The sequence below is a fragment of the Myotis lucifugus genome, unplaced genomic scaffold, assembly GCF_000147115.1.
Source record: "Myotis lucifugus unplaced genomic scaffold, Myoluc2.0 scaffold_355, whole genome shotgun sequence".
NCBI lineage: Eukaryota > Metazoa > Chordata > Mammalia > Chiroptera > Vespertilionidae > Myotis > Myotis lucifugus.
Genome location: NW_005871403.1, coordinates 444,833 through 455,406, shown reverse-complemented (window position 1 = coordinate 455,406; position 10,574 = coordinate 444,833). Strand labels below are relative to the sequence as shown.

At 47.7% G+C, this 10,574-nt stretch overlaps 1 protein-coding gene across 1 annotated transcript in view; it reads left to right on the top strand.

The window, feature by feature from the left end:
- The window catches only part of ADORA2B (adenosine A2b receptor), a 20,106-nt gene that overhangs the window by 6,316 nt on the left and 3,216 nt on the right, over positions 1-10,574 (top strand). The window lies entirely within an intron of this gene.

Genomic DNA, 10,574 nt, shown 5'->3' with positions numbered 1-10,574 from the left:
GGGGGGGGACAACCGGCAGCGCCCCCATGCATCCCCAGGTGTTCGGTTTACCATCCCCGTCGCCAGCAAGTAGATATCTCCCAACAGCTATGCCCTGGAGAGCCAAAGTTTTCCCGAAGCATTTGTTCAGCCCCAGCGCCTGGGGAGGTCCCTTCCCCCTACGATTGGCAGTGAGGCAGTGTCACCTCCCTCTCACGGGTTTCTATTTTCCCAGGAACGAAGGTCGGAGTCTGGGAGCCACCCACCTTTGGTCGGTCCCTGAATCTCTTCCCGATATATGAGACCCATAAACATGGGACTCACCCAAAAACCACCTCAAAGGGGAACTCGGGGAGACCTTTGTCCCTGGCCACCTCAGTCCCAGGGGCTGCGTCACTACCAGAGCGCTCTAGACCAGCGGTCTCCAGCCTTTCGGACCCCGCGGACCACCGGTTGGTGACCCGCTGCCCTAGACTGCCGCCTGTTGGCAGGGAGCTGGAGGAGGTGCCGCCTGCACTCCTCACCCATTGCTCCTGGGTGACTGTGAGCGACAAATGGCATCTCTTCCAGCCACCTTTCCATGTGGCAGTGGGCTCAGCCCAGGCCCAATGGGGTCTACCCCGCACTCACACGTTGGAGCGTGTTGGAGGTGAGGCCCTCTCAGGAGCCCGAGTGGCTGCGGGTCCTGCCTCCTCGAGTGACAGCCTGGGACCCCGGGGGCTGTCTGGTGGGTAGGCGGGCACTGTCCTTCCCTCAGGCTGCCCCGAGCTGTGGCCTCTCAGTTACCGCAAATAGTAAATGAGAGACCTTCCCACTCCCAGACCCAAACAGGATCCACACTTTGTGCACGAATGGTTTTATTTGTTCCTTACATGTTTGATAGGATTCATTAGTGAAGTCAGTTTGATAGGATTCATTAGTGAAGTCACGTGAGCCTGAAGTTTTCTGTGGGGGAAGGTTCTTGGTTGTGAATTCTGTTACTTTACTCGATACGGTGCTGTTCAAATTTTCTGTTGCTTCTTCTGTCCATGACAACTTTTAAGAAACCCTGTCTGGTTCCAAAGAAACTTGAAAAATGGGAAGCAACTACTCAATAGAAAAACTTCCCTCTTACACAGACTCCTCGTCTGAACTAGAAGCTGAAGCACAAGACACGCACACGCACGCACACATGCACACACGCCTCGTTTTGTTCAGAGCCACCAAGCGGGTGTTAAACACGCACATGTGGCTGAGAAGCCCGAGTTCTGTTCCCTCCTCAGAAATCCGGGCTTGTCTCTCGCCAGGCCCAGTGTGCGTGTTGGGGTGCAGCGGCCGTTGCCTAACAGATCAGGCCTGTGCGTCAGTGTGCAGGTCCGGGGAAGTAGCGGGGGAGTGCAGGCTCATGGGAGGCGTGCGGGGAACCTGTGCGGGGAACCGGGGCGCCGTGCAGGACGGGCGTGTCAGGACCGGCTGGCCGGCTTCTGCGGGTCTGTAAGCGACGCCGTGCGTGTGTGAGACACACTGCGGACACTGCTGAGGTTCATCTGGGGTTCTGCCCTGGCAGAAAGAGCTGGAATGGTGGGAGGGGCTTTACAGTCTTCAGCAGGAAGGGACGGCTGAGCGGGAGGAGCCTCTGGCCACTCCGGACCCAGGAGGCGAAGACATTGCTCTCCCTGGGCCTCGCTCCTCAGGACAGGCCACACTGCCCGCTGTGCCCAGCGTACTGACGGGCCCTTGGCTCAGAATTCCTCTCATCTGCTTGCCGTGGCACCTGGCAGCCTGGCGCTAATTGCAGTTTTGCCCTTAGACTTTCTGGGGACACACTCCCCATGGCAGCCCGCCCCTGGCCCCGCCGCCTGCCGCCTGGATGGTCCGAGGTATTTTATTAGTGCTCGAGTCACAAAATTTGGTAGGATTTGCGTGGTCTGTCCTAACCCCACTTTCACACAAGTCCTGCTATTCGTGTGCGATTTTAGAGAAGATGAGGTTTCCTAGGAATACACATTGCTTTAAGCAGAAGTGTTTGTGGTGCAGAGCAATGCCGCGTGTGAGCGCGACAGACCATGAAGGCCCCGGATAAACGACCGTATGAGGCCGACAGAACTCCACGTGCACTTACCCGGGTGTGTCATCCATGGAGTGCCGCGTGCACACTTACCTGCACTCAGAGCCCCACAGCAGGGAGGCGGGTCCTCCAGCCATGACTCCCCATTTGCTGATGCCAGAGCACATACACTGTCAGCCTGTGGGCTGGCCAGGTTCAGCGGCACCGCCCAGGGGACCCCGTGAGCTGGGAACTCGGACTTCTAGGCTGAGAAGGTGGCTGGTCTCCGCCGAGACTGCAGAGCCAGGAAGACCCTGCCCCAGAAATAGCCAGCGATTGTTAGGCAGGACCTGGCGGGCCCCTCTACTTACGTAACCTCAGTGTCCACACTGTCCCTTCTGTTGAGTCCCTCCACATGACTGCTGTTCTGTGTCTCCTTAGCTAATGAGCCCTCCAGGGAGACGGGGTGGGTCACCCTGCAGCTGTGCCCAGCAGTGGGCTCGGCCACTTACCAGGACGTGGGCTTTCACAGAACGCCCTTCGGTGGGGCCAGAACTGGCCTGCTTGTTTGGGGTAATAAGGCTGCCCATGCTTCCTGTATTCACTTCCACACGGCCTTTAATGTGCTGCCTACACCTGGGACCATGTCTGCTTCCCGCCAGCACTGCTGGGCTCACTGCCCCCACAAAAGAGCGCTGACTGGCACGGGGCACCCACCTTTCAGGAGTGCTTTGGCCACACACGCACAGATGTTCTGAGAACCACAGGGGCACCGGGAGCAAGGGGTGGGGCCGGGAGGGAGGTGGGCCTTCGGGGAAAGCACAGGGGCACAGCGTGAAGTGGGAGATGAGAGGAATGGCAGGCGGTCACAGAGCCTGCATACGATGGCAGAGACCGAGGGCCACCCTTCCAGCGTCCTGCCCAGGGCAGGGACCCTACCTGCTCCCCACAGCAGGCTGACCGTGTCCGCGCTGTCCCAGGCAGGGTCTCAGGGCACCGTTCTGCCATGATGGAGCTGGCCCTCTGGTGCTAAAGTACTTGTTTTTCGAGCCCACACCTCTCCTCTGGGTCTAGGTGTCCTCCAACAGAATAGTCTCTTTGTTGCCTTAAAAAAATATTTTTTAAAGTTGATTTCAGAGAGGAAGGGAGAGGGAGAGAGATAGAGACATCAATGATGAGAGTCATTGATCAGCTGCCTCCTGCACATCCCCCACTGGGGATCGAGCCCACAACCCAGGCATGTGCCCCAACTGTGTCGAACCGTGACTTTCTGGTTCAAAGGTTGACACCCAATCACTGAGCCATGACTGGAATTAAACCTGGGACCCTCCAGTCCAAGGTCCAACACTCTAACACGGAGCAAACTGGCTAGGGCCAATTTGTACTTCTTAATCCCTTCATCTTTTTCACTCATCCTTCCCAGTCCCCTCCAATCTGGTAACTGTCAAAATGTTCTCCATATCTATGTGTCTGTTTCCGTTCTGCTTGTTCATTTATTTTTAGATTCCACATAGAAGTGAAATCATATGGCATTTATCTTTTTCTGTCTGACTTACTTCACTCAGCACAGTACCTCCCAGGTCCATCCATGTTGATGCAGATGGCAAGATTTCATTATTTTTATTTTTTAAATAAATCTTTATTGCTCAGATTACAGTTGTTCCTCTTTTTCTGCCCCATAGCTCCCCTCCACTTGGTTCCCACCCCACCCCATGCCCTCACTCCCCCCCACATTGTCCTCATCCATAGGTGTTTGATTTTTGTCCAGTCTCTTCCCGCACTCCCCACACCCCTTTCCCCCCGAGAATTGTCAGTCCACTCCCTTTCTATGCCCCTGATTCTATAATATTCTATTATTCTGTTCATCAGATTTTTTTATTCACTTGATTTTTAGATTCATTTGTTGATAGATATGTATTTGTTGTCATTTTGTTGTTCATAATTTTTATCTTTACATTTTTCTTCTTTCTCTTCTTAAAGAATATCCTTCAGCATTTCATATAATCCTGGTTTGGCGCTGATGAACTCCTTTAGCTTTTTCTTATCTGTGAAGCTCTTTATTTGACCTTCAATTCTAAATGATAGCTTTGCTGGGTAGAGTAATCTTGGTTGTAGGTTCTTGGCATTCATCACTTTGAATATTTCTTGCCACTCCCTTCTGGCCTGCATAGTTTCTGTTGAGAAATCAGCTGACAGTCATATGGGTACTCCCTTGTAGGTAACTGTCTCTTGCTGCTTTTAAGATTCTCTCTTTGTCTTTTGCTCTTGGCATTTTAATTATGATGTGTCTTGGTGTGGTCCTCTTTGGATTCCTTTTGTTTGGGGTTCTCTGGGCTTCCTGGACTTGTAAGTCTATTTCTTTCACCAGGTAGGGGGAAGTTTTCTGTCATTATTTCTTCAAAGAGGTTTTCAATATCTTGCTCTTTCTCTTCTTCTGGCACCCCCATAATTCGGATGTTGGTATGCTTGAAGTTGTCCCAGAGGCTTCTTACACTATCTTCATATTTTTGGGTGCTTTTTTCTTTTTGCTTTTCCGGTTGGGTGTTTTTTGCTCCTTTGTATTTCAAATCTTTGACTTGATTCTTGGGATCCTGTAGTCTTCTGTTGGATCTCTGCATATCATTCTTCATTTCAGTCAGTGTATGCTTAATTTCTAATTGGTCCTTTTTCATATCCTTGAGGGTCTCACTAAATTTCTCAGAGGTTTCTAGAAGATTCTTGAGTAACCTTATAACCAAGGTTTTGAACTCTATATCCAGTAGTTTGCTTTCCTCCATTTCTTTCATTTGTGACTTGTCTCCGCATTTTGGCTACTTCCCTGTGTTGATAGAGTGGCTTTGTGTACTAGGTGTCCTATAGGGCCCAGTGGCTCAGCCTCCCTAATTACCTGAGGTGGATACTGTTGGTGCACCCCTTTGTGCGCTGTGTGCACAGTCTTGTTGTAGTTAAGCCTTGATTGCTGTTGGTATCACTGGGAGGAATTGACCTCCAGGCCAATTGGCTGTGAGGACCAGTTGTGTCTACAATGGGAGAACTTCTGTGCTGGAGACACCCTTATGGGGCAGGACTTGCTTCAGTGGGGCTTTGGTGATCACTGAGTCTGCCCCCTGAGTGTGTCTCTTATGGATCTGAAGAGTTGTAATCTGGTATGGTCTCACCCTGACCACTGGGTACACTGGCTCTTGGATCTACAAGGAGGTGCAAAGTCAGCCACTTCCTGAGGCCACCCAGCAGGAGCTACAGAGAGATCTGCAGATTCCTCCTCTTTGCTTGAGGTTTGGACGTGCCCAGATGAGGCCCAGCTGTGAAGCAATGCAGGCTGCTGTTGAGCCTTAGCCCTTCTTTTGGAAGCTCTGGGGCTTTTTGACCCAGCTGCAGTTTGTTAGGTTTTAGATTGCAAAAGGCCAGGCCATTCATATGTAAAAGCTTCTGCTCACAGCTTGGGTGGGGTTGTAAATTGGGTGGGGCGGGGTCTCAGGGAATCACCAGGGCAAACAGCAATGGCTGCCCATCAGCCCTGCCCTGAAGAGGTCCCTGGGTCTCTGTGTCCTGCGTCCTGGTGCAGGAACAATGATCGCTGCAAGCACCTCTGAGAGAAAGCCGCCCTCGTGTTCTGGCCCGATGCCAGATAGTTCAGTTTCTCCCCGTATGAGTCTGGGTCCCCAGAGTCTCGCCTGTAACTGGAGTTCAGAACAGAGTAGTTGGGAGCTTGTATCTCCCTCCCGATTTAAAAAGACCACAGTGTACCCAGTTGCCAGCCTGTTTCACGTGCCTCCGTACCTCCGCTCTTCCGGACCTCTGCACCTCCTACTAGTCTCAATGCACTTTTCTCTTTCCTTCTAGTTGTCAAACTTCCACTCAGCCAGCCTTCCTGTGGTTCTGGATGATATCCGTTTTGTCTTTTATTTTTATTTTTATTTTTTTTTAAATATATTTTATTGATTTTTTACAGAGAGGAAGGGAGAGAGATAGAGAGTTAGAAACATCGATGAGAGAGAAACATCGATCAGCTGCCTCCTGCACATCTCCCACTGGGGATGTGCCTGCAACCCAGGTACATGCCCTTGACCGGAATCGAACCTGGGACCTTTCAGTCCACAGGCCGACGCTCTATCCACTGAGCCAAACCGGTTTCGGCCGTTTTGTCTTTTAGTTGTAGTTTTGATGTGGTTGTGCGAGGCAGCAAGTTCAGGTGTTTACCTATGCCGCCATCTTGGTCCCCCTCAAGATTTCATTCTTTTTTTATGGCTAAGTCATTCCATTGTATATATGCACCACTTCTACTTTATCCATTCATGTGTTTATGGACAATTAGATTGCTTCCATATGTCGACTATTGTAAATAATGCTGCAATAGAAATATAGATGCATATGTCTTTTTGAGTTAGTGTTTTAGATTTCATTGGATAAACACCCAGAAATGGAATTGCTGGGTCCTCCTTTGTCTACTGTTATAGCCTTTATTTTAAAGTTTGTCTTGTATAAGAATTGTTACCCCAGCTTTCTTTTTTGTATTTGCATGAGGTATCTTTTTCCATCTCTTTACATTTAGGATGTGTGTGTTTTTTGTGAGATGGGTCTTTAATAGACAGTCCCTTTAATATTCCTTCTAATACTGGTTTGATGATGATGAACTCCTTTAGCTTTTTCTTGTCTGGGAAGCTCTTTATTTCTCCTTCAGTTTTTTTAAAAAAATGTTTTTTTATTGATTTCAAAGAGGAAGGAGGGAGAGACAGAAACATCAATGATGAGAATCATTGATCAGCTGCCTCCTGCATGCCCCCTACTGGGGATTGAGCCCGCTACCTGGGCATGTGCCCCAATCAGGAATTGAACCATGACCTCCTGGTTCATAGGTTAACATTCAACCACTGAGCCACACTGGCTGGGCATCTCCTTCAGTTTTAAGTGAGAGCCTTGCTAGGTAGTCTTGGTTGTAGGTCCTTGTTTTTCATCATTTTGAATATTTCTGGCCAATAAAGTTTCTGTTGAGAAATCAGTTGACAGCCTATGGGAGCTCACTTGTAGGTAACTAACTGCTTTTCTCTTGCTGCTTTTAAGATTCTTTGTCTCTAACCTTTGGTATTTTAATTGTCTTTTTAAAAATATATTTTTATTTATTTCAGAGAGGAAGGGAAAGGGGGAGATAGAAACATCAATGATGACAGAGAATCATTGATCGGCTGCCTCCTGCATGCCCCCCAATGAGGACAGAGCCTGCACTCTGGGCAAATGCCCTCGACTGGAATCAAACCCAGGACCCTTCAGTCCACAGGCCAATGCTCCATCCACTGAGCCAAACTGGCCAGGACTTTGATGTGTCTTGGTGTGGGCCTCTTTGGGACTCTGTCCTTCCTGGACTTGTATGTCTATTTCCTTCACCAGATTAGGGAACTAGCTTTCCATAATTTTTAAAATATATATATATATATATTTTATTGATTTTTTTTTTACAGAGAGGGAGACAGATAGTTAGAAACATCGATGAGAAACATCGATCAGCTGCCTCCTGCACACCTCCTACTGGGGATGTGCCTGCAACCAAGGTACATGCCCTTGACCGGAATTGAACCTGGGACCTTTCAGTCCACAGGCCAATGCTCTATCCACTGAGCCAAACCAGTTACAGCTTCATCATTTTTTTGAGAAAGGTTTGCTTTCTTTCTTCTTTCCAGCACACCCACAATGTGAATGTTGGTATGCTTGATGTGGTTTCAAGCGTCCCTTATACTATCCCCCCCCCTTTTTTTTTGCTTGTTTTTCAGATTGGGTATTTACTGCTTCCTTATTTTTCAAATCACTGATTTCTCAGCTTCATCTACTCTACTATTGATTCCGTGTAATGTATTCTTCATTTCAGTTACTGTATTTTTCACTTCTGACTGGTTCTTTTTTGTTTTCTATCTCCACTTTTATATTTCTTAACTCTCTTTTTAAAAAAATATTGATTTTTTTATAGAGAGGGAGAAGGATAGAGAGTTAGAAACATCGATGAGAGAGAAACATCAATCAGCTGCCTATTGGGAATGTGCCCACCACCAAGGTATATGCCCCTCCCTGACCAGAATCGAACCCGGGACCCCAGTCTGCAGGCCGACGCTCTATCCACTGAGCCAAACTGGCTAGGGCTATATTTCTTAACTCTAGTTGAAGTTCTCACTAAGTTCAACTACTCTTCCCCTAAGTCCATTGAGCATCCTTATAAAGTGTTTTGAACTCTGCATTTAGTAGATTGCTTGTTCTACTCTTTCATTCTTGGTTTCCTCATTTTGGTTGCCTCCCTGTGTTTGTTTCTATGTATGAGGTAGAGCTGCTATATCTCCCAGTCTTAGTAGAGTAGCCTTATGTAGCAGCACAGTGGCAGTCTCCTATCACACGAGCTGGTGCTCCAGGTGCCACCCCTCCGCCCCCGCCCAGGCCCATTGGTTGTGAAGACTGTCCTTAGCTGCTGTGCAGAGGCCAACCCTATGGAGCAGGACTGGCTTCAGTGGGGCTCTGGTGCAGGAGGCAGTCAGTTGGTGATTCTCTGTCATCATTGATGTTTCTATCTCCCCCTTTCCCCGAAATCAATAGAAACATATTTTTTAAAAATCCAGATTCCTTCCTATGCTATGAGCTGGCCCTAGCCTCATCTTAGGTTCATTCACATTTTGTTTAAGAAAGTAAAATCCTTTCCTGTCTGAGCATTACACATTATGTTCTGCCTGGAATAATTTTCTCTCCATCTTTCAAATGTTTTACTCCTCAACTTTTAGCTCTGCTTAAGAGATCTTCCCAGATATCTCATGTTTAAGGTCTTCTTGTCTTTCTCTTATCTGCATCCTATTCATTTTGGTTTGGCCAAATTCATTCTGATTTGTAATTACGTATTTGTGTGTTTACATGTTTATTTTCTGTCTTTTCTATTAGCTTTACAACCCCTGAGGGCTGTAATTATGTTTATTGTGCCTAAGAGAGCATAATACAAAGGAAGAACTCTGAATAAAATAGTGAACCAAGAGGGAAGAAAGGCTGTGACTGGGAGTCACTGAAAGCTGACTAGACGCTTCCCTGATGGAATCAGCTGCTTTTTTAAAAATTTAAGACAATTAGCATAAAATTATCGTTTTTCACATGTGTAGGATCCAACAGTTTTAAAAATATTATATTTTTTTATTGATTTCAATGAGGGGAAGAGATAGAAACATCAATGAGAAAACATTGATTGGCTGCCTCCTGCACACCCCCTACAGGGGATTGAACCTGCAACCCAGGCATGTGCCCTGACGAGTAGTCGGACTGTGATCTCCTGGTTCATAGGCGTATGTTCAACCACTGAGCCACACCGGCTGGGCAGGATCCAGCAGTTTTGACAAGTTCAGATGTGGTTGGATTCCAGTTGTTTTGAACTGTAGTGGGAAGCCACCCCATGATCCCTATGTGTAGAGTACTCTGTGCCTAATATTGCTTTAAAAAAAGTCAAGTAAAATAAGCAGCATAATGTGGTCCAAGGAACACAGGCCTGAGAGTCCTGGCTTAGCTTTGGTCTTTGGTTCTTATATTGCCGTTGTATCCTTGTTTCCTTAGCTGTAAAATAAGGGAGGTTGCACTAAAGAGATAAAAGTCCCTTCAAGTTTGTAGAAGCCTTTAGCTCCAGGTAGGTAGCAGCAGTTTAAGCAATCAAGACATTTACTTCTCTCTCGAACTAGATCATGGAGTCATGATGGCTCTAGGGCTGGTGCAGTGGTTCAAAGATGTCATCAAGGACCTGGGCTCTTTCCTTCCTTCTGCTTTGCCATTTGCTTTGTCTTCACACTGTCCCTCTTGGTCACAAATTGAATGCTGCAGCTTTAAGCATCACAGACTCTCACGAGAGTATCAAGTGCAGAAAGGTAGGGGTATGAGAGGAAGTCTCCTCCTGAATCTCTCCTTTTATCACGGAGTAAAGTCTGCCCTGGCAGGTGTGCTCAGTGTTGGGCATTGTCCAGTGCACTGAAAGGTTCTGGTTCAATTCCCAGTCAGGGCACATGCCCGGGTTGCAGGCTCAATCCCTCATAGAGGCATGCAGGAGGCAGCTGATTGATATCTCCCTCTCACATCAGTGTGTTTCTCTCTCTCTCCCCTCCCCCTCCCTTCCTCTCTCTAAAATTCAATTTTTAAAAATCTTTTTTAAAAAAGTAAAATATTTCCTGGGAGCATCCTAGCAGACTTTCTTTTATTTAACTGCCAGAATTATCTACGGCCAACCATTACAGAACAAAGGATTTGCATACTCCAAATATAATTCATTCCCCAGGCGTGGCCTGTATTTAGTTGTACACAATTCAACACAGGTGAGTCCTGTCAACAACCAAGGAGTGAAGCAGGGCTGTCCAGTAGGTTGCCTCATGGATCTGAAGTTCTATGACTCTAAGTAAGTGGTTCTCAACCTTGGCTGCACATTAGAATCACCTGGGAATCTTTTTAAAATCCTGATTTCTGGCCTGTCACCCTCCGAAAACTCTGTTACTTTGTATGAACTGGGGCTCTGGATTGAGAACTGAAGAGCTCTATGTCCGTAGCTTAAAGGCATGGACTTTATCTTGCAGAC